The sequence below is a fragment of the Canis lupus genome, chromosome 27, assembly GCF_003254725.2.
Source record: "Canis lupus dingo isolate Sandy chromosome 27, ASM325472v2, whole genome shotgun sequence".
Classification (NCBI taxonomy): Eukaryota; Metazoa; Chordata; class Mammalia; order Carnivora; family Canidae; genus Canis; species Canis lupus.
In genome coordinates, this window is record NC_064269.1 from 6496167 (window position 1) to 6516856 (window position 20690).

The following is a 20690-nucleotide window of genomic DNA, read 5'->3' on the forward strand; positions in this document are numbered from 1 at the left end:
TTTTAAGAAATCTCCTCTATACAGAAATTTAAGAATATTAATGCCCGGTGTTAGCATAGTGAATATAGTCTGAACTGTTTTGGCTCTTTGGAGTTCATTTAAGGTTTCTTTATACCCTAATACATCAACAGTATTTTACAAGTGTTCCATGACCCTTCAAAAGAATACATTCCCTATATGGATGCAATAGAATTTGAAATATATTTGCTTATACAAGTATGGTTTTTTGTTATTCCATATATTAACATATACGTTAATCCATACTCCATATATTATGTGGATTCTTTATATTCTTACTTATCCCCTTAATCTAATGACCTTGAATATAGTATAATACCCATGAAGTCAGAGAGAAAATTCTCATGCATGATTCTATATATATATATCCCTGGCACCTTGCACGATATATGGAACATGGTAGACACTCATGTATTAAATAAGTAAATTATTTTGGACTATAAAATGAGATGCAATGCAATTGTTCCCAGTTGCCCATTCAAACAAAAAATGTATTTTTATCCTTTATACTTTCTCCCTGTTGGACTTACAGCAGATCTTCCAATCAGGAGCCAATGCTACATTTCATCCTAAAGATATAGTGCTCACCAACACTAAAGTTTTGAAGGCAGATTCTGCTTGGGCCGTATGTTGAACTTAAAAGCTTTTAAAATATAGAAAACAAAATGGTTGAAAAGACATGAACTAACATATTGATGTGTTTCTCTTTGGGTGATTCTTTTTTATTTTTATTATCTTATTTAAATTCAATTAATAAAAATATAGTGTATCATTAGTTCCAGACATAGAGTTGTTATTCATCCCTTGAATATTACACCCAATGTTCAATACATCACATGCCCTTGTTAATGCCCATCACCCAGTTACCCCATCCCCCGACCCACCTCCCCTCCAACAACTCAGTTTGTTTCTTTTTTTTTAACTTTTTTTCTTTTTTTTTCAGTTTGTTAATTATAGTTAATAATCCCTTTGGGTTTGTCTACCTCTCTGATTTCATCTTATTTTATTTTTTCTTCCATTCCCCTATGATCCTTTGTTTTGTTTCTTAAATTCCACATATGAATGAAACCATATAATTGTCTTTTTCTGATTGACTTATTTCACTTGGCAAAGTACCCTCTAGTTCCATCCACATCATTGCAAATGGTAAGACTTCTTCCTTTTTGATGTCTGAGTAATATTCCAGTGTGTGTGTGTGCGTGTGTGTGTGTGTGTAGCACATTTTCTTTATACACTCATCCATTAATGGACATCTGGGCTCTTTCCATAGTTCGGCTATTGTGGACATTGCTGCTATAAACACTGAGGTGCAGGTGCCCCTTCTGATCATAACATTTGTATCCTTTGGGTAAATACCTAGGAGTGTAATTGCTGGGTCATAGGGTAGCTCTATTTTTAACTTCTTGAGGAACCTTCATACTGTTTTCCAGAGTGACTGTACTGGCTTGCATTCCCACCAACAGTGTAAGAGGGCTCCAGTTTTTCCACACCCTCTCCAACATCTGTTGTTTCCTCAGTTGTTAATTTCAGCCAATATAACCAATATGAAGTGGTATATCATTGTGGTTTTGATTTGTATTTCCCTTATACCAAGTGATGTGGAGCATTTTTTCATGGGTCTTTGGCCATTTGTGTGTCCTCATTAGAGAAATGACTGTTCATGTCTTCTGCCCATTTCTTGACAGAATTATTTTTTTATGGGTATTGAGCTTGATAAGTTCATTACAGATCTTGGATACTAGCCCTTTATCTGATATGTCATCTGCAAAGATCTCCCATTCTGTAGGTTATCTTTTGGTTTTGTTGACTGTTTCCTTTGCTATGCAGAAGCTTTTAATCTTGATGAAGTCCCTATAGTTCATTTTTTATTTTGTTTCCCTTGCCTTTGGAAACATGTCTAGCAAAAATTGTTGTGGCCAAAGTCAAAAAGGTTGCTGCCTGTATTCTCCTCTATATTTTGATGGATTCCTGTCTCATATTTTGGTCTTTCATCCATTTTGAGTTTATTTTCTGTATATGGTGTAAGAAAATGGTCCAGTTGCATTCTTCTACATGTGGCTGTCCAGTTTCCCCAACACCATTTGTTGAAGAGACTTTTTCCATTGGATATTCTTTCCTTCTTTGTCAAAGATTAGTTGACCATGGAGTTGAGAGTCCATTTCTGGATTCTCTTTTTGTATATTTTTTTATTGGAATTTGATTTGCCAACATATAGTATAACACCCAGTGCTCATCCCGTCAAGTGCCCCCCTCAGTGTCCATCACCCAGTCACCCCATCCCCCTGCCCACCTCCCCTTCCACTACCCCTTGTTCATTTCCCAGGGTTAGGAGTCTATCATGGTCTGTCACTCTCTCTGATATTTCTCACTCATTTCTGTGTTCTCTATTCTGTTCCATTGATGTATGTATCTGTCTTTCTGCCAGTACCTTACTGTCTTGATGATTATTTTTATTTACTTACTTTTGGTTTTCTTTTTTGGTATTTTCTAGACGTTCTGTAACGAATAGGCATTACTTTTATATACAAGAGAAGAAAAATGTACAATCAGAAATATCAGTAATTTTTTTCTTTGACATTTCTGCTCTTTGATTTGAGTTCTACTCATTAAGATTATATAGAAAAAGAAAATTCACTCTACTAGATGCAGAACCCATTAAGATTTATTTATAAAATTATTTTTACTCATTTATTTTCATTTCCAGTTTTTATTTAAATTCTATAGTTAACATACAGTGTAATATTGGTTTCAGAAGAAGAATTTAATGATTCAACACTTACATATAATACCTACTGCTCATCACAACAAGTACTTCCTTAATATTTAAATAGATCTCTAAGATTCTCCTTGAGTTAAGGTGCCTGGGTGATTCACTTGGTTAAGCATCTGACCTCAGCCCAGGTCATGATCTCCGGATCCTGAGATCAAGCCCCCATCAGGCGTTGTGCTCAGCATCAAGTCTATGTGAGATTCTCAGTCTCCTTTTGCCCGTCCCACTCATGTGTGCTTTCTCTCTTTCTCAAACAAATCCATAAAATTGATTCTATTCGAGTCTTTGGGGTTTTTTTAAAAGATTTTCTTGATATATGAGAGAAAGAGCATAGGAGCAGGGTGAGAGGCAGAAAAAGAAGCGGACTCACAACTGAGTGGAGAGCCAGATGGGGGACGTCATCCAGGAGTCTGGGATTATGACCTGAGATTAAGTCAGATGTTTAACTGCTTGAGTCACCCCAACTCAAGACCCCTTGAGTCTTCCTTACAGTTTCCTTCAAAATATTGTCAAATGGTTCCTATATTTTGACAGCTAGCATTTTCAGTGTTCATGACAATATGGATACATGTGGAGTATGCTAAAATTCCTGGTTTTCATTCCTTTGTCCTCAAACTTTTTATACAACTAGGTAGCATCTATACACAACTATCTCATGTGTGCTTTTCCTGTCCTCCCTCCTCAAGCAGGTCACAGATGGTGGAACTTAGGAATAGGATCACAGTGACAGAGTTTATCCTCATGGGCTTTGAGCAGAGCTCCTCTTCCACTCAGGCACTACTCTTTGCTCCCCATGTCCATGAATGGCCTTATCATCTTCATCACCTGGACAGACCCCAGGCTCAACAGCCCCATGTACTTCTTCCTTGGCCACCTGTCCTTCCTGGATGTCTGCTTCATCACCACCACTATCCCACAGATGCTGATCCACCTGGTGATCAAGGAATATCTCCTTTGCCTCTGCTTGACCCAAATGTATCTGGTTTTTGGTGTAGGTGTGGCCAAGTGCACCCTCTTGGCTTTTATGGCCTATGACGGTTATGTTGCTATCTGCCACCCACTCAGCTATGCCCAGATCATGAGTCACAGGTCTATGTGAAGCTGGTGAGTACTGCCTGGCTCTTTGGGCTGATCAATGGCATCTTTCTTGAGAATATGTCATTCTGGAATCCCTTCTATAGAGACACCTACATAGAAAACTTGTCACTGGCCTGGATGCATGTTCTGCAGTTTAAATGTTTCCCTTTTCTCCATGAAGATTCCTTCCTGTGTCTTGCTTTATTTATAATACACTACATTTCTTGAGGCTCTGCTCACACCTCTTCTTTTTTTCCTACCCCTAGTCAGTTTTATTCTTTTTTTTTTAATTTTTATTTATTTATGATAGTCACAGAGAGAGAGAGAGAGGCAGAGACACAGGCAGAGGGAGAAGCAGGCTCCATGCACCGGGAGCCTGATGTGGGATTCGATCCCGGGTCTCCAGGATCGCGCCCTGGGCCAAAGGCAGGCGCCAAACCGCTGCGCCACCCAGGGATCCCCCCTAGTCAGTTACCTAAAGTATAGAGCATGGGTTCTCAGCAGAGATGATTCTCTTGCCCAGGAGGTATTTGGCAATATCTGAAAACAGTTTTTAGTTGTCACAACAGGAAAAGGATGTGTGCTACTGGCACCTAGTAGGTAGAGGCCAGGGAAGTTGCTGAACATTCTATAATACATAGAACAGCCATCACAATAAAGAGTTATGCAGCCCAAGAAATCACTGGCACTGAGGTTGAGTAACCCTGGTAAGGAGATGAAGTATTTAAAGAACAGAATGAAGAAGATGATGAAAGATATTAATATTGGAAAAAGAAGAGGCAAGATAAAACCAAGAATTTAGAATACAGAATTCTATATAAAAATAAACATTTGGTTTACTGTGATAAACATGATGATTCCTGTTAGCACTGCCATGGCAACAATCTATATAAGTAGTTGTAATTAAAAAAAAAAAAAACCTACTCTAAAACCTCTATGTTTGTCTCTATCTGAGCTTACTCTACCCATAGGTTTATCAAGTTACAGGACTTTTCTACCCAATAATGTCCTCCTATGAGCCACTAGCATGGACTCACTTAAAATCTTTCCTTTTCCAATGTTACTTCAACCCAAACCTCGTCTACTCAGTAGTCATCTTTCCCTTGTTCCCATCAATCTCACATTCTTGCCTAACTGAAAACTAATATTCATCACCTTTGCTCATTTGCAGTAAGACTCCTGCAAATGCCATTTAGTGCAAACCCTGAAAACCATGTAGGAATACTTATGGGAATACTTCCTAAAATGTCAACATTTTTCTCATTCACTTTATTAATCTCCTTCTTTCACCAACGCATATATTTCCCCATCCAGATGGTCCACTCTACCTTTTATGCATGCTACATATTTTCTTTTGCCCCTCTAGAACTAAATACACACCTTTTCCTCTGGTCTGAGTCCTGGTAGACAAACCTTTGTTGGTTGCCTCATTGGGTTTTCTTGCCACCTACATCCTGGTTGGCCTCAACCAAGAGTTACTTAGTAGGAGAGAGGAAGGCAGGAGAATATTTGAGGATGTTATTGTCCTGGTCCTTCCCTGGTGTCCCAGAGTTACTGTCGGGTGGCCTTCTCCTACAGCTCCCTTCCCTATCCTCATAAGGTGCTAACAATTCATTTCTCTTGAGAGACCAGGATGCTTCACCATCCCTTTTTGATTCCTCTTAACCCTCCCACATCCTTGTAAGCACCTCATTATTCCTATTTAAGTATACCAACCATTTCCCCCCAGCACAGTAACCTAGTAAAGGTAGCAGGCACATATTACCAAACACAAATTGAAAATATCTCAAAATAGAACATATACTACTCCATAGAGCAAATCTCAAATCATGTCAATGAAGTCACACAGACCAAGTTCTCTGACGATAAGGCACTTAAGTTAGAAATCAATATCAAAAAGTTAACTAGAAGGAAACCCATATGGTTGGAAATTAAGAAACAGAATTCTAATTCTCCCACTTATCAAAGAAGGAAGAGAAGTCTGGTCCAACATGGAAAGAGTAAAGAGCTTGGACATTGTCACTTCCACCGTCACCAAAAACCAAGGGTAAACCAAGGGAACGTCAACAACACTTCTTAGATCTATCAGAGAATTAAAGGCACAGGGGAAAGCACCACCCCAAAAACTGGGAAACAGGTGAACACAGAAAATGACAGCTTTCTGAGAGTAGAAACTGTAACTGGATACTGGCCAGAATACTTAGAGGGGCATCGACTACTTATTGGAGACTGGGAATGGGCTAACTTCAGAGATAAAAACTCCTAAGGGTCTGCCCTTCGTGGAACCCTCATAGATTCATGAGTTTTAGTTCCAGAAGCTTCACCAGATTCTCATGATGAAGATTAGGAAAAAATCCCCTTGTGATCAGCAGGGAGAAGGGACAAGTTAACCTTTAGAAAGAAGCCCAGAGAGCACTGTCTGGCCTCAAGGAAAACTATCTTATGAGATCCTAACGAATCTAGGGAAGGATTCATGAGACACAGACACAGAGACACACCCACACAACACTGAGAAAGACCATTGAGTGTTACAGCCCAGGGGTACAGGCACACTGGAAGACCTAATCATAGGACTATGGAATGCTTCTGCTCCCCTTTACCTAACCACTACATCAATATGGTGGAAACTTTCAAAGATCACAGCTGAAAGAACTGCAATGCTCAGACCCTATTTAAAGAGCCTAAAGGGAAACCAAAAAGGACAGCAAAGGAGAGAAAAACAAGGACATGAAAAGAAATGTCAACATCTGAAACCACAGATATAGCAAGCATTAAAGCATTTGTTAGTCTAATGCCTAACAAAATTTCCCACTAAGTGCCTATTTACGTCAGTTCCTTTTAACTGATACCTCATGTCAGGGTTTCAACAACAGAATTGATTATGATACTAACTGGAAAATTTTACAAACCCAAAATTAGTAATGGAACTAATTATAATTTTGTGGGATATACTTAGAGCAATGCTCTCTTATTAGGGAAAAAAAGTGTTAAAAAGTAATAAATTAGGCTACCAATTGAATCACAGAATAATAGACTGTGCAAAGAATATAGATGGATAAAAATGCATGTAATATATTGATTCAAACAAATCTAAAGATTGATTAAATTTTTAGAATTAGTAGTTTTGCAGGTCTGTCGCATGACTGATAAAAAATAAACATACTTAAACAATATTAAGAATGAAAGCACAGAAGTCAAAATCTCTCTCTTTGCAGATGACATGATACTGTACATATAACACCCAAAAGACGCTACCCCAAGGTTGCTAGAACTCATATAGCAATTCAGCAGTGTGGCAGGATACAAAATTAATGCCCAGAAATCAGTGGGACTTCTATACACTAACAATGAAACTGAAGAAAGAGAAATTAAGGAGTCAATCCCATTTACAATTGCACCCCAAAGCATAATATACCTAGGAGTAAACCTAACCAAAGAGGTAAAGGATCTATACCCTAAGAACTACAGCACTTCTGAAAGAAATTGAGGAAGACAGAAAGAAATGGAAAAATATTCCATGCTCTTAGATTGGAAGAATTAATATTATAAAAATGTCAATGCTACCCAGGGCAATTCACACATTCAATGCAATCCCTATCAAAATACCATGGACTTTCTTCACAGTGTTGGAACAAATCATCTTAAGATTTGTGTGGAATCAGAAAAGACCCCAAATAGCCAGGGGCATATTGAAAAAGGAAACCAGAGCCAGGGGCATCAAAATGCCATATTTCAAGTTGTACTCCAAAGCTGTGGATCATCAAGACACTGTGGTACTGACACAAAAAGAGACAAACAGAGCAATGGAACAGAATAGAGAATCTAGAAATGGGCCCTCAACTCTATGGTCAACTAATATTTGACAAAGCAGGAAAGACGATCCACTGGAAAAAGGACAGTCTCTTCAATAAATGGTGCTGGGAAAATTGGACAGCCACCTGCAGAAGAATGAAACTAGACCATTCTCTTATACCATACACAAAGATAAACTCAAAATGGATGAAAGATCTACATGTGATACAGGAATCCATCAAAATCCTAGAGGAGAACATAGGCAACACCCTTTTTGAACTTGGCCACAGCAGCTTCTTGCAAGATACATCTATGAAGGCAAGGAAACAAAAGCAAAAATGAATTATTGTACTTCATCTTTCTTTGGCTTCTGCACAGCCAAAGAAACAGTCAACAAAACTAAAAGACAACCTACAGAATGGGAGAAGATATTTGCAAATGACATATCAGAGAAAGGGCTAGTATCCAAGATCTAGAAAGAACTTATTAATCTCAACAGCAAAGAAACAAACAATCCAATCATGAAACGGGCAAAAGACATGAACAGAAATTTCACGGAGGAAGACATCCACATGGCCAACAAGCAGAGGAGAAAATGCTCCGCATCACTGGCCATCAGGGTAATACAAATCAAAACCACAATGAGACACCACCTCACACCAGTGAGAATGGGGAAAATTAACAAGACAGGAAACAACAAATGTTGGAGAGGATGTGGAGAAAGGGGAACCCTCTTGCACTGTTGGTGGGAATGTGAACTGGTGCAGCCACTCTGGAAAACTGTGTGGAGGTTCCTCAAAGAGTTAAACATAGAACTGCCCTACGACACAGCAATTGCACTACTGGGTATTTACCACCAAGATACAGATGCAGTGAAATGCCGGGACACCTGTGCCCCGATGTTTATAGCAGCAATGTCCACAGTAGCCAAACTCTAGAAGGAGCCTCGGTGTCCATCAAAAGATGAATGGATAAAGGAGATGTGGTCTACATATACAATGGAATATTACTCAGCCATTAGAAACAATGAATACCCACCATTTGCTTCAACTTGGATGGAACTGGAGGGTATTATGCTGAGTGAAATAAGTCAATCGGAGAAGGACAAACATTATATGGTTTCATTCATTTGGGGAATATAAAAATTAGTGAAAGGGAATAAGTGGGGAATGAGTGAAAACATCAGTGAGGGTGACAAAACATGAGAGACACCTAACTCTGGGAAATGAACAAGGGGTGGTGGAAAGGAAGGTGGGCGGGGGTTTGGGGTGACTGGGTGATGGGCACGGGGGGGGCACTTGGCGGGATGAGCACTGAGTGTTATCCTATATGTTGGCATATCAAACTCCAGTAAAAAATATACAAAAAAAAAAAAAGAACGAAAGCACAAAATTACAGATGTTACCGAATGAGTTATAAGAGGCCTTCTGTTTCTGATATTGAGGGACCAATGTAATTTAGACTAACTACATCACTAAGAACAACAAAACCTGTCAAAAATGTTTTAAAACATCCATGTGCAGGGATCCCTGGGTGGCGCAGCGGTTTAGCGCCTGCCTTTGGCCCAGGGCGCGATCCTGGAGACCCGGGATCGAATCCCACGTCGGGCTCTCGGTGCATGGAGCCTGCTTCTCCCTCTGCCTGTGTCTCTGCCTCTCTCTCTCTCTCTCTCTCTCTCACTGTGTGCCTATCATAAATAAATAAAATAAAAAATAAAAAAAAAGGAAAAAAAAAAAACATCCATGTGAAGTCACTAAGCACTAATTAAAAAGGAATGGGGAGATCTGCATTTGAGCATATCTAGGAAGAGCTGATAAGAGGATTAGTAAAATGGGAGATATGTCATAAAGAAGATGAAGGAAAGAATGGACAGAGCAAATACAATATCTGAAGAGATATTTTTCCAAATCTGAAGATCTTGGAAATCTTTTTCCAAGATATTTCCTAAACTGAAGGACATCACTTCACGGGTTAAAGAGGCCCTAAGTGAACCCAATGTATATCATTTATAAAAAGAAATACACACGTGGGCACACCATTAGAACTCCTGAAAAAGAGACAAAGAGGGAAAATTTAACAGCTGCCTGAAGAAAAGAAAAATTCCTTTCAAAAGAAGCAGAATTAAGGATACCTGGATGCCTCAGCAGTTGAGCATCTGCCTTTGGCTCAGGTCATGATCCCGGAGTCCTGAGATGGAGGCCCACATCAGGCTGCCTGCATGTATCCTGCTTCTCCCTCTGCCCATGTCTCTGTCTCTGTCTCTCTCTCTCTTATGAATAAATAAATAAAATATTTTTAAAAACAACAAAAGACACAAAAGAAACACAATTAGATTGACAGCTGTCTTCTCAACAATAAAAGTCAAAGTTTAAAATTATCTTATAAAAAACTCCACTGTAGTGGACTAGAGAGGAGCTGGAAGTCAAAGATAACACTCTAGCAGGCCTGGAAGAGAGCATACATCAACATTGTGAACTGCCTGTGGTGGCCATGTGGCCAGGACCTATGGGCAGCCTTCAGAAACTGACAGCAAGGCCTGACTAACAGCCAGCAAGGAGGTAGGTACCTCAGTGGTACAACTGCAAAGAAATGGATTTTACCAACAACCAGTGAGCTTGGGAGAGGATCCCAAGCCTCAGATGAAAATCACAGCCTGGCTGACAGTTTGATGTCAACCCTGAGCAGAATACCCAGCTAACCATACCCAGACTCCTGACCCAAGGAAACTGAAAGATAATATATTTGTCTTGTTTTGAGTCCCTGAATTTGTGGCAATTTGTTACATAGCAGTAGACTAATAACACAAGCTTCTGAAATTCTAAGATAATCCTATGAAAAATTTTATGACATTAAATCTGCTTGGATAAATAAAAAAGTAAAGGAAAAATATTATTTTCATGGGTGATGAAATGAAAGAAACATAACACACTTTTAATCATAAAGCTAAGTGATTAGCTTAGGAATACTTCATAAAAATGAAGATGACGCAAAGAAATAGACATTCCATGCTCATGAATTGAAAGAACAAATATCAATAAAATGTCCATTCTGCTCAAAGCAATCTACACATTTCATGCAATCCCTATCAAAATACCAACAGCATTTTTCAGAGAAGTAGATTTTAAAAATCCTAAAAATCATGTGGAACCACCAAAGACCCCAAATAGCAAAAGCAATCTTTTTTTTTTTTTTTTATTGGTGTTCAATTTACTAACATACAGAATAACACCCAGTGCCCGTCACCCATTCACTCCCACCCCCCGCCAAAAGCAATCTTGAAAAAGAAAAGCAGGGCAGCCCCGGTGGCGCAGCGGATTAGCGCCGCCTGCAGCCCAGGGCGTGATCTGGAGACCCTGGATCAAGTCATGGAGCCTGCTTCTCCCTCTGCCTGTGTCTCTGCCTCTCTCTCTCTCTCTCTCTCTGCATCTCTATGAATAAATAAATAAATAAATAAAAATATTTTTAAAAAAAGAAAATGAAAAGCAAAACTGGAGGTTTCACAATTCCACACACTCAGCCACTGAGCCCCTCATGTGCCCCTGAATTAGGTGTTAATTTGAAAATGGTGGTGGAGGTATGGTGGAGTTCAGAGAAGAAGCAATCTGCGTATTTAGAATGAGTCAGGACAACAGCATCAGAAAATTCAACTTTATAGGAGTCCAAGCTCTCCAGGAGTACAAAGAAGAGCATTAGAGATTGAGGGGATGTGAGGATGACTGCAGTTTTCTTAGGTTTTGCACAATCTAATTCAGTGCTGAGCAGGCTGGATCTTAGAAGAGCAGTGGGTGGATCAGGAGAAAAAAAGTTCTGCAGATCTGAAGAAAGGAAGTGTGATCAGGGAGTGGTAGAGGACGCTGGTTAGGAGGGGAGCATGTTACCAAGGGGAGCATGTGACTGTGTGTTTACCACCCTATTGACATCATTTAAAAAGTTGACTGGAGCAGAGTGGGTACCCACCCAATGTTTATTATTCTGTTGAATGCAGCATAATGGTATGAAAAAGTATTTCACTGGGGACACAGGGAGCTCTGCCTACGTCATCAGAAACCCTAGCTAGAAAATGATTTCAAAATAAAATTGATAGATTAGAGTTAAAAGGCTTCAGGATTTGAAGCTGAGGACGTGGGGATAATGATACTTCTGGGCCACTTTGTCTATCATATTATCAGGTCAATGGACCAGAACTTTTGTGGGAAAACCTGAGACTATTCTATACACCAGGCCACCTGCCATGGACATAGCCTCACAAGGGAGCATTGGAATGAACTGGTATGAGACTATCCCTGGAGATCCAGTTAGAATGGTAATACCTCACAAAGTTAGTTATTGGCCTTATTACACTTGGCTCTTCACAGTAACCGGTTAGAATCTCACACCTGCCTGTGTGCATATACTCCTTGCCCTATAAAAAAGCTTCTGGTTTGGAGCAGAATTCACTGCACCCTCACTCTGTGACTGTGGATCCCTCTTCCGGGCCTGAGATCAGCACAGCCAATGTCATCGCCTTCATTTACCAAAGCCCATGGAGAAGGTCAGTGAACGTGCTCACTTCTGCAGTGAAAGCTGACCCTGACTTGGATGGCATCCTTCAGAGATTAATCCCCCTGGTTCCCTCAGTGACCACCTGTGTGCAGATGCCACCAAGGGTCTGCACACGGAGGCCATGAAGGAGACTCCATTAACCTCCAGCTTGTCCATTTTTCCCTCTCTAGTTGCCTACCTCCGTCTCTGCTTTTCTAATTCTCTCCCGACTACTCTGTTCTCTGAATCACCCCCCTGAGCTTCCATCAGGCTCTCAGAGTCTGCCCAGCAGTGCTCATGCCTCTGGATGAGGGGCACGTGCCTTGCATGTGTCTGGTGGGGCCAGTCTGGTTTGCAAAGACCCGTCTGTAACTGATGCAGAGAGGGAGACAATCCAGAAGCTCAGTCTTTCATTTCCAGAACTTGAGGGAGCAGTACCTTAATACCTGGCTATTTGATTCTGATTCCAAATGACCAGGGAGCTATGCCTAGCCTGCCTAGTCACCCTCTCAGTCTCTTTTTCCACCTTTGGCTTTTCTCCTCATTTATTCTGTGCCATGATTTGGGTCCTTAGTTCTCTGTCTCCTGATGAGCTTCTCTCTGTCCCTTCCCTGCAGGGTCACCTGTTCCTAACTTTTCCACATATACACCATTTTATGACATGTGAAAACTTTTCCTACTTCCTTCTCTCTATTGCAGTCTCTCTCCAGTTCTCTCTTGGGCTTTAACTTTTTTCCTTTTTGGTTTAGTGTGGGTGGGATCTCTCCACTATGTCTAGGACTACTTTTTCTCATTTCTTTCTTCTCTCGACCCTTCCGCTTGGTGTTTGTGCATGTTGGCATTACCTGGTATTTTGCTTTCTTGTTCCCTGGAGAAAGAGAGGCTGATAAGTGATTCAAGGATGATCCTCTCTTAGTGATTGTGCTCCAGAGCTTAAGGCTGATGTTTTTGCAATGTTTCTGTAAGCCGGCTTAAGAGTAAATGGGACTCAAATGGGGGGGATGGGACTCAAATATTTGGGGGTTAAAACTGAGTTAGATGGAAAGATCCTCCTGACAGAGAGAGGCAGGAACCATTAGGAATAAGGAGATCCTCCTCTTTCTCATGGTTTCTGCATGTGGGAAGCTGGCCAGATGTTTACAGTAGTCCTTGCACATGTGAAGTGAAACCACAGAGAGAGAGGGAGAAGAAACAGAGATCACATCTAATGTTTTTTAATGTGCAATATATGGCAACCTCTAATTACATGTTATTTTAGCTAATCCTTATTTTGTAGGAGACAAAACTTGTGACTCAGCTAGCCAACTACACATTATAAGTGACAATGCCAAGATTGAATTTCAGGTATGCTTGCCTCTAAAGTCCCCGTCCTTAGCCCCTTAGCCTCACTGCTTCCCTATAAGGTGAGATACCAGGTTCCAGATATTTGTGATGTCTAAATATGTAAGTATCCACCTTTTAAAATCATCCATTTGTTAGTCTAGGAATCCTTCTGACTTTAGCTTTTTTTTCTTTTCTATTCTATCAGTACAGATTTCTCTCCCTCCTCTCTCTCACGATCTCTCACTTTTTCTCTCTTTCTTCTCTAAGCTCCTTAGAGTCATTCCAGATTTCTTTCTCAAAATTTAAAATGCAAATTAGCTGAGATTCACTAATACCACGGAACAGCTGAAATTATCTAATCTTCCCATGTTGAATAATTCTTGGTTACTAAAGTCTCCTCTTCAATTTCTTATTCATCCCTCTTTGGACATATACACAGGCCCTCAACATTCAGAAGAAGATCATTAGGCATACCTTTGCATATCATTTCCTCTCTCTTTCCCTTGGTTTTTTGGTTGTTTTACTCTTTAAGTTTCCATATGGCAGGTGACTGCATTAAGGGAAAAGAGCAACACGTGTAGTCTGGTTTCACTATAGGTTCTAATGGGACAGTAAGTTCACATTAGGACTCAGATAGTGAATGGAGAAGGCCAAGGAAGAGCAAGTCCTATGGGATGGAGACAGGCAACATATGAAGTTAGAACTTCAGCTATGATATGAAATTGAGGTTATTTTTGGTAATTCCATTATTTATGGTGTCTCCCATTAGTTCAGATCAATAGGAAGGATCTTCTGGGAGAGCATGTAACCTACATTTACCTTTTGCACATCACAGGAATCTAGCCCATCACAAACACCTGCCATGCTCAGCATTGGCACATGCATAACACGTGTTGGCCAGGCCAGGCCATTGTCACGGACTGCAGGCACTCCAGAGAGCCTCAGGTTCAGAGTTATGTGGAGAGATAGAAGTGTATCCAGGAGCAAATAGGTAGCTGAACCAAAAAGAAGGCAGAAGACTGAAAAACAATGAGAGAATTTAGAACATTTCTACAATTTACCTCAATGGGCTAAATCTCTGTTGTGGGCCAGTTATGACCACACCCAGTGAGGAGCAAAGAGACTACTCAGTGTCCATATCACTTAAGAAAAAGATACTGGAATGGACTTAAAATAGATAACAGGGGAAATTGTAGGTCTGTAGAAACACTTCTGCAGTGAGTTTGTAAGACATTGACATGGGTTGCTAAGTTGTAACAGAGTTGCCAGCAGAAGAAGCCTCCAGGGACTCTCAGTGATGATTGGTTGTCCTTCCTTAGAAATCATTTACATCTGTCTTCCACATGCCTTCTCAACCATGCATCCATATGCTTTGGTCTGTACAACTTTGTTAGGTCCTCCATGGCAAAAATCTGTTACCCGTTGCCTTCTAATTTTATTCCTAAATTCCTCAAAGTTCATGTGTTAGTGAAAATCATGGCATTCCAAAGTTACCTCTCAAATCTGAAAATCTTCAAAACTGCCACAATTACCGGCATTCCCAAATAATGTGTAAATTCAGAAGGAACACCAAGGATATCTTTCTGGCCATGTAAGGATTTGTTTCTATCTTTCTAATGATGGAGCTGATGCAGTAGGATGCAGAGTGAGGCCCGGCAGACAATGGTTCTGTCTTACAACGTCTTTCTAATCTCACTTTTTGTTCCTGGTGAACAGGCTCACTGTAGTTTACTGTCTCCAATAATTTTGATGTGAGACCCCATCTAGCTAGATACAACTACTTGGTTCTCTCCCTCCGCAGATAGGTGGAAAATCTTCCAAACAACTCTAAGTTGTGCATCTTCCTGATCTCTGGTTGTGGATGTCTCACTAACAAAGAGCTCTATAGATCCTGGTTGCCATTCTCTTTTAGCAAGGCCAAATCCAGGGTTCACCCTCATTCCTTTCTAGAGGTTTTCATCATGTCTATATCTTTGAAAGATTAATAGCCCTCCTTTTGCTTTTTCAAATCTGATTTCTTTTTTTTAAAAAGATTTATTTATTTATTTATGATAGACACAAACAGAGGGGCGGGGCAGAGACAGGAGGAGGGAGAAGCAGGCTCCATGCCGGGAGCCCAACCTGGGACTCGATTCCAGGACTCCAGGATCGCGCCCCGGGCCAAAGGCAGGAGCTAAACTGCTGAGCCACCCAGGGATCCCCTCAAATCTGATTTCTAAATCATCATTGTCCCTGTTAGTTAGAAATTGATTACCCCCTTTACAGTGAACCTTACCTTGTCTGAGCTGGAATCAGGAGGGTGGATGCCATTGCCTTCTTCCTGAAGGCTGCCTGTTGATCTAATTTTATTAGGAGATTTTTCAGCCTGGGTCTTAGCTCTCAGTCTTGAGAAGCAATGGAAATCTTCACTCAATTTCCAAAGAAGCCCCAATGAGTTAACATTTTTTTATTTTGTAAATTTGATTTCAAATTTATTGGGTATCGGCCAGTATAGAGTTTGGTGCCTCTAATATATATGTTTATTGTCCAAGTGGGGACAGGAATTTCAACCTTTTTATTAAATATTGATGAGAAACTGGTTTTCATCATGGTATCTATCCTTTGTATCACCATAATCACATATCTAGTAATTATTCCATTTACTAAAAGAATACCTCTTTAGGGGCACATTCTTTTTTCCTAAAATCTTCTTCAAAGATTAGGTATAATTTCATTTGGTTTCAGACTTTCTAGGCTTAATCCATGTTCCTGTTTAGATTGGCCACGTTTTCTTTTATACAAATGCACTTGTCCAAGAACCACCTCTGAATCTCTCAGTCATTAGAAGATATTTTTTCTTGAACCTGATATTTTTTCTTGCTATACATATTTTGCCTGAGTATTTCATTATTGTATTATTCTGAGATATCACATATTTTATTGAAGCCCTAGTGGAGCTCTTAACTATATCATAGTACAGTTAAACTGTGAATTATCTCTACCTTCAATTGTACTGCATGCTCTGCCAGAATATAACAATGCTTAGAAATACATTTTTAATTTGCAGATTCAGTGTTTAAAAGGCTTCAGGCATTTGGAGCATTACTGACATTTATTTTTTTTCAAGGTTATATAATTTATTTTTTTTAATAAATTTATTTTTTATTGGTGTTCAATTTACCAACATACAGAATAACACCCAGTGCTCATCCCGTCTAATATTTTTTATTTATCCAGAGACCTGGAAGAGGAGACTTTAGATTTGTTGAGCACTTTCCCTAGTACAAATACTGTTCTGTGTGATATACATATTTTATTTAAATTCATTTTGCCCACATATAGTATAACACCCAGGGCTCCTCCCATCTAGTTCTCTTCTCAGTATTGGTCACACAGTTACTCCATCCATCCCCCCCATCCCCGGCGCTTCCACAAACTTTTGTTTGTTTCACAGAGTTGGGGGTCTGTTATGGATTGTCTCCTTCTCTGATTTTTCCCACTCTGTTCCCCTCCTTTCCCTTATAATCCCTTTCACTATTTCTTTTATTCCACACATGAGTGAAACCATATGTTGATTGATGTATTCCGCTCAGCATAATACCCTCCAGTTTCATCCACATCAAAGCAAATGGTGGGTATTCATCTTTTCTGATGGCGGAGTAATATTCCATTGTATATTTATACCACATACTTTTTTACACAACAAATATATTTATTGGTTTATGTAATATAAAAGTCCAGAGTAAGATTTTGAGTGTATCTGTGTTCAATGTACAAAAGTTGCCACCATGACTTTTTGTTTCCTCTTTGTTTCTCTTTTCATCCTTTGACTCTGACTCCCTCTATGTTGACTAATTTTCAGAGTATCCCATTATGTTTTTAATCCAAATTTTTCCAAATCCAAAAGGAAAGAAAGAATACCTTCTCTCTGTCAAGTAGAATCCCCAGGATCAGCTCTGATTTATCCTGATACATTTGGCTTTCCTTAAGGTAATGACTGGGAAAAGGGTGGTAGGTCAGACCTCAAAATCTGACCCTAGATCCTGGAGACCTAAACGGTTATTTTGACCGGTTTTAATATTTTTGTGTATTTTTTATTGGAGTTTCATTTTCCAACATATAATATAACACTCAGTGTTCATCCCGTCAAGTACCCCCCTCAGTGCCTGTCACCCAGTCATCCCATCCCTGCGCCCACCTCCCCTTACACTACCCCTTGTTCATCTCCGAGAGTTAGGAGTCCCTCATGTTCTGTCTCCCTCACTGATATTTCCCACTTATTTTCTCTCCTTTACCCTATAATAACTTTCACTATTTTGTATATTCCTCAAATGAATGAAACCATATAATGTTTGTCCTTCTCCGATTGACTTACTTCACTCAGCAAAATACCCTCCAGTTCCATCCATGTTGAAGCAAATGGTGGGTATTTGTCATCTCTAGTGGCTGAATAATATTCCATTGTATACATAGACCACATCTTCTTTATCCATTCATCTTTCGATGGACACCGAGGCTCCTTCCACAGTTTGGATATGGACATTGCTGCTATAAACATCGGGGTGCAGGTGTCCCGGCGTTTCACTCCATCTGTATCTTAAATCTGCTGGTAAATCCCCAGCAGTGCAATTGCTGGGTCATAGGGCAGTTCTGTGTTTAACTCTTTGAGGAACCTCCACACAGTTTTCCAGAGTGGCTGCACCAGTTCACACCAAGAGTGCAAGAGGGTTCCCCTTTCTCCACATCCTCTCCAACATTTGTTGTTTCCTGCCTTGTTAATTTTCCCCATTCTCACTGGTGTGAGGTGGTGTCTCATTGTGGTTTTGATTTGTATTTCCCTGATGGCAAGTGATGCAGAGCATTTTCTCATGTACGTGTTGGCCATGTCTATGTCTTCCGCTGTGAGATTTCTGTTCAAGTCTTTTGCCCATTTCATGATTGAATTGTTTGTTTCTTTGCTGTTGAGATTAATAAGTTCTTTCTAGATCTTGGATACTAGCCCTTTCTCTGATATGTCATTTGCAAATATCTTCTCCCAATCTGTAGGTTGTCTTTTAGCTTTGTTGACTGTTTCTTTTGCTATGCAGAAGTGTTTCATCTTGATGAAGTCCCAATATTCATTTTTGCTTTTGTTTCCCTTGCCTTCAGAGACCTATCTTGCAAGAAGTTGCTGTGGCCAAGTTCAAAAAGGGTGTTGCCTGTGTTCTCCTCTAGGATTTTGATGGAATCTTGTCTCACATTTAGCTCTTTCATCCATTTTGAGTTTATATTTGTGTATGGTGAAAGAGAGTGGTCTAGTTTCATTTTTCTGCATGTGGATGTCCAATGTTCCCAGCACCATTTATTGAAGAGACTGTGCTTTTTTCCAGTGGATAGTCTTTCCTACTTTGTCAAATGTTAGTTGACCATAGAGTTAAGGGCCCATTTTTGGGTTCTCTATTCTGTTTCATTGATCTATGTGTCTGTTTTTGTGCCAGTACCACACCAACTTAATGATCACAGCTTTGGAGTACAATTTGAAATCCGGCACTGTGATGCCCCCGGCTCTTGTTTTCTTTTTCAATATTTCCCTGGGTATTCAGGGTATTTTCTGATTCCACACAAATCTTAAGATTATTTGTTCCAACACTGTGAAGAAAGTCCATGGAATATTGATAGGGAACGTGTAAATTGCCCTGGGTAGCATTGAAATTTTCACAATATAATTCTTCCAATCCAAGAGCATGGAATATTTTTCCATTTCTTTCTGTCTTCCTCAATTTCTTTCAGAAGTGCTGAAGTTCTTAGAGTATAGATCCTTTACCTCTTTGGTTAGGTTTACTCCTAGGTATCTTATGCTTTGGGGTGCAATTGTAAATGGGATTGATTCCTTCATTTCTTTTTCTTCAGTTTCATTGTTACTGTATAGAAATGGCACTGATTTCTGGGCATTGATTTGTATCCTGCCACATTGCCGGATTGCTATGTGAGTTCTAGCAATCTTGGGGTGGAGTTTTTTGCGTTTTCTACGTACAGTATCAAGTCATCTGCAAAGAGGGAGAGTTTGACTACTTCTGTGCCAATTTGAATGCCTTTTATTTCTTTTAGTTGTCTGATCGCTGAGGCTAGGACTTCTATTACTATGTTGAATAAGAGCGGGGAGACTGGACATCCCTGTCTTGTTCTTGATCTTAGGGGAAAGGCTCTCGGGCTTTCCCCATTGAGAATGATATTTGCCGTGGGGTTTTTGTAGATGGCTTTTAAGATGCTGAGGAATGTTCCCTCTATCCCTACACTCTGAAGAGTTTTGATCAGGAATGGATGCTGTATTTTGTCAAATGCTTTCTCTGCATCTGTTGAGAGGATCATACGGTTCTTGTTTTTTCTCTTGTTGATATGATCTATCACGTTGATTGCTTGATGAGTGTTGAACCAGCCTTGCATCCTGGGGATAAATCCCAGTTGGTCATGGTAAATAATCTTCTTAATGTACTGTTGGATCCTATTGGCTAGTATCTTGTTGAGCATTTTGGCATCTGTGTTCATCAGGAATATTGGTCTATAATTCTTTTTGGTGCGGTCTTTGTCTGGTTTTGGAATTAAGGTGATGCTGGCCTCATAGAACGAGTTTGGAAGTATTTCATCCCTTTCTATCTTTTGGAACAGCTTTAGTAGAATAGATATTGTTTCTTCTTTAAACGTTTGATAGAATTCCCCTGGGAAGCCATCTGGCCCTGGACTTTTGTGTCTTGGGAGTTTTTTGATGAGTCCTTCAATTTCCTCCCTGGTTATTGGCCTGTTCGGGTTTTCTATTTCTTCTTGTTCCAGTTTTGGTAATTTGTGGTTTTCTAGATATGCATCCATTTCTTCTAGATTGCCTAATTTATTGGTGTATAGCTGCTCAGAATTCATTTTTAAAATCATTTGTATTTCCTTGGTATTGGTTGTGATCATTCCTTTTTCATTCATGATTTTATTATTTGAGTCTTTTTTCTTTTTAATAAGGCTGGCTAGTGGTTTATGTATCTTATTAATTCTTTCAAAGAACCAACTCCTTGTTTTGTTGATCTGTTCTACAGTTCTTCTGGTCTCTATTTAATTGAGTTCTGCTCAAATCTTTATTAACTTTCATCTTCTGCTGGTGTAGGTTTTATTTGCTGTTCTTTCCCTAGTTCCCTTAGGTGCAAGGTTAGCCTGTGTATTTGAGTTTCTTCCAGTTTTTTGAGGGATG

At 39.8% G+C, this 20690-nt stretch overlaps 1 pseudogene; it reads left to right on the forward strand.

Annotated features, from left to right (window-relative positions):
• The first annotated feature begins 3217 nt into the window (after positions 1 to 3217).
• LOC112678143 (olfactory receptor 10AD1-like) lies at positions 3218 to 12324 on the forward strand (annotated as a pseudogene).
• Positions 12325 to 20690: the final 8366 nt, after the last annotated feature.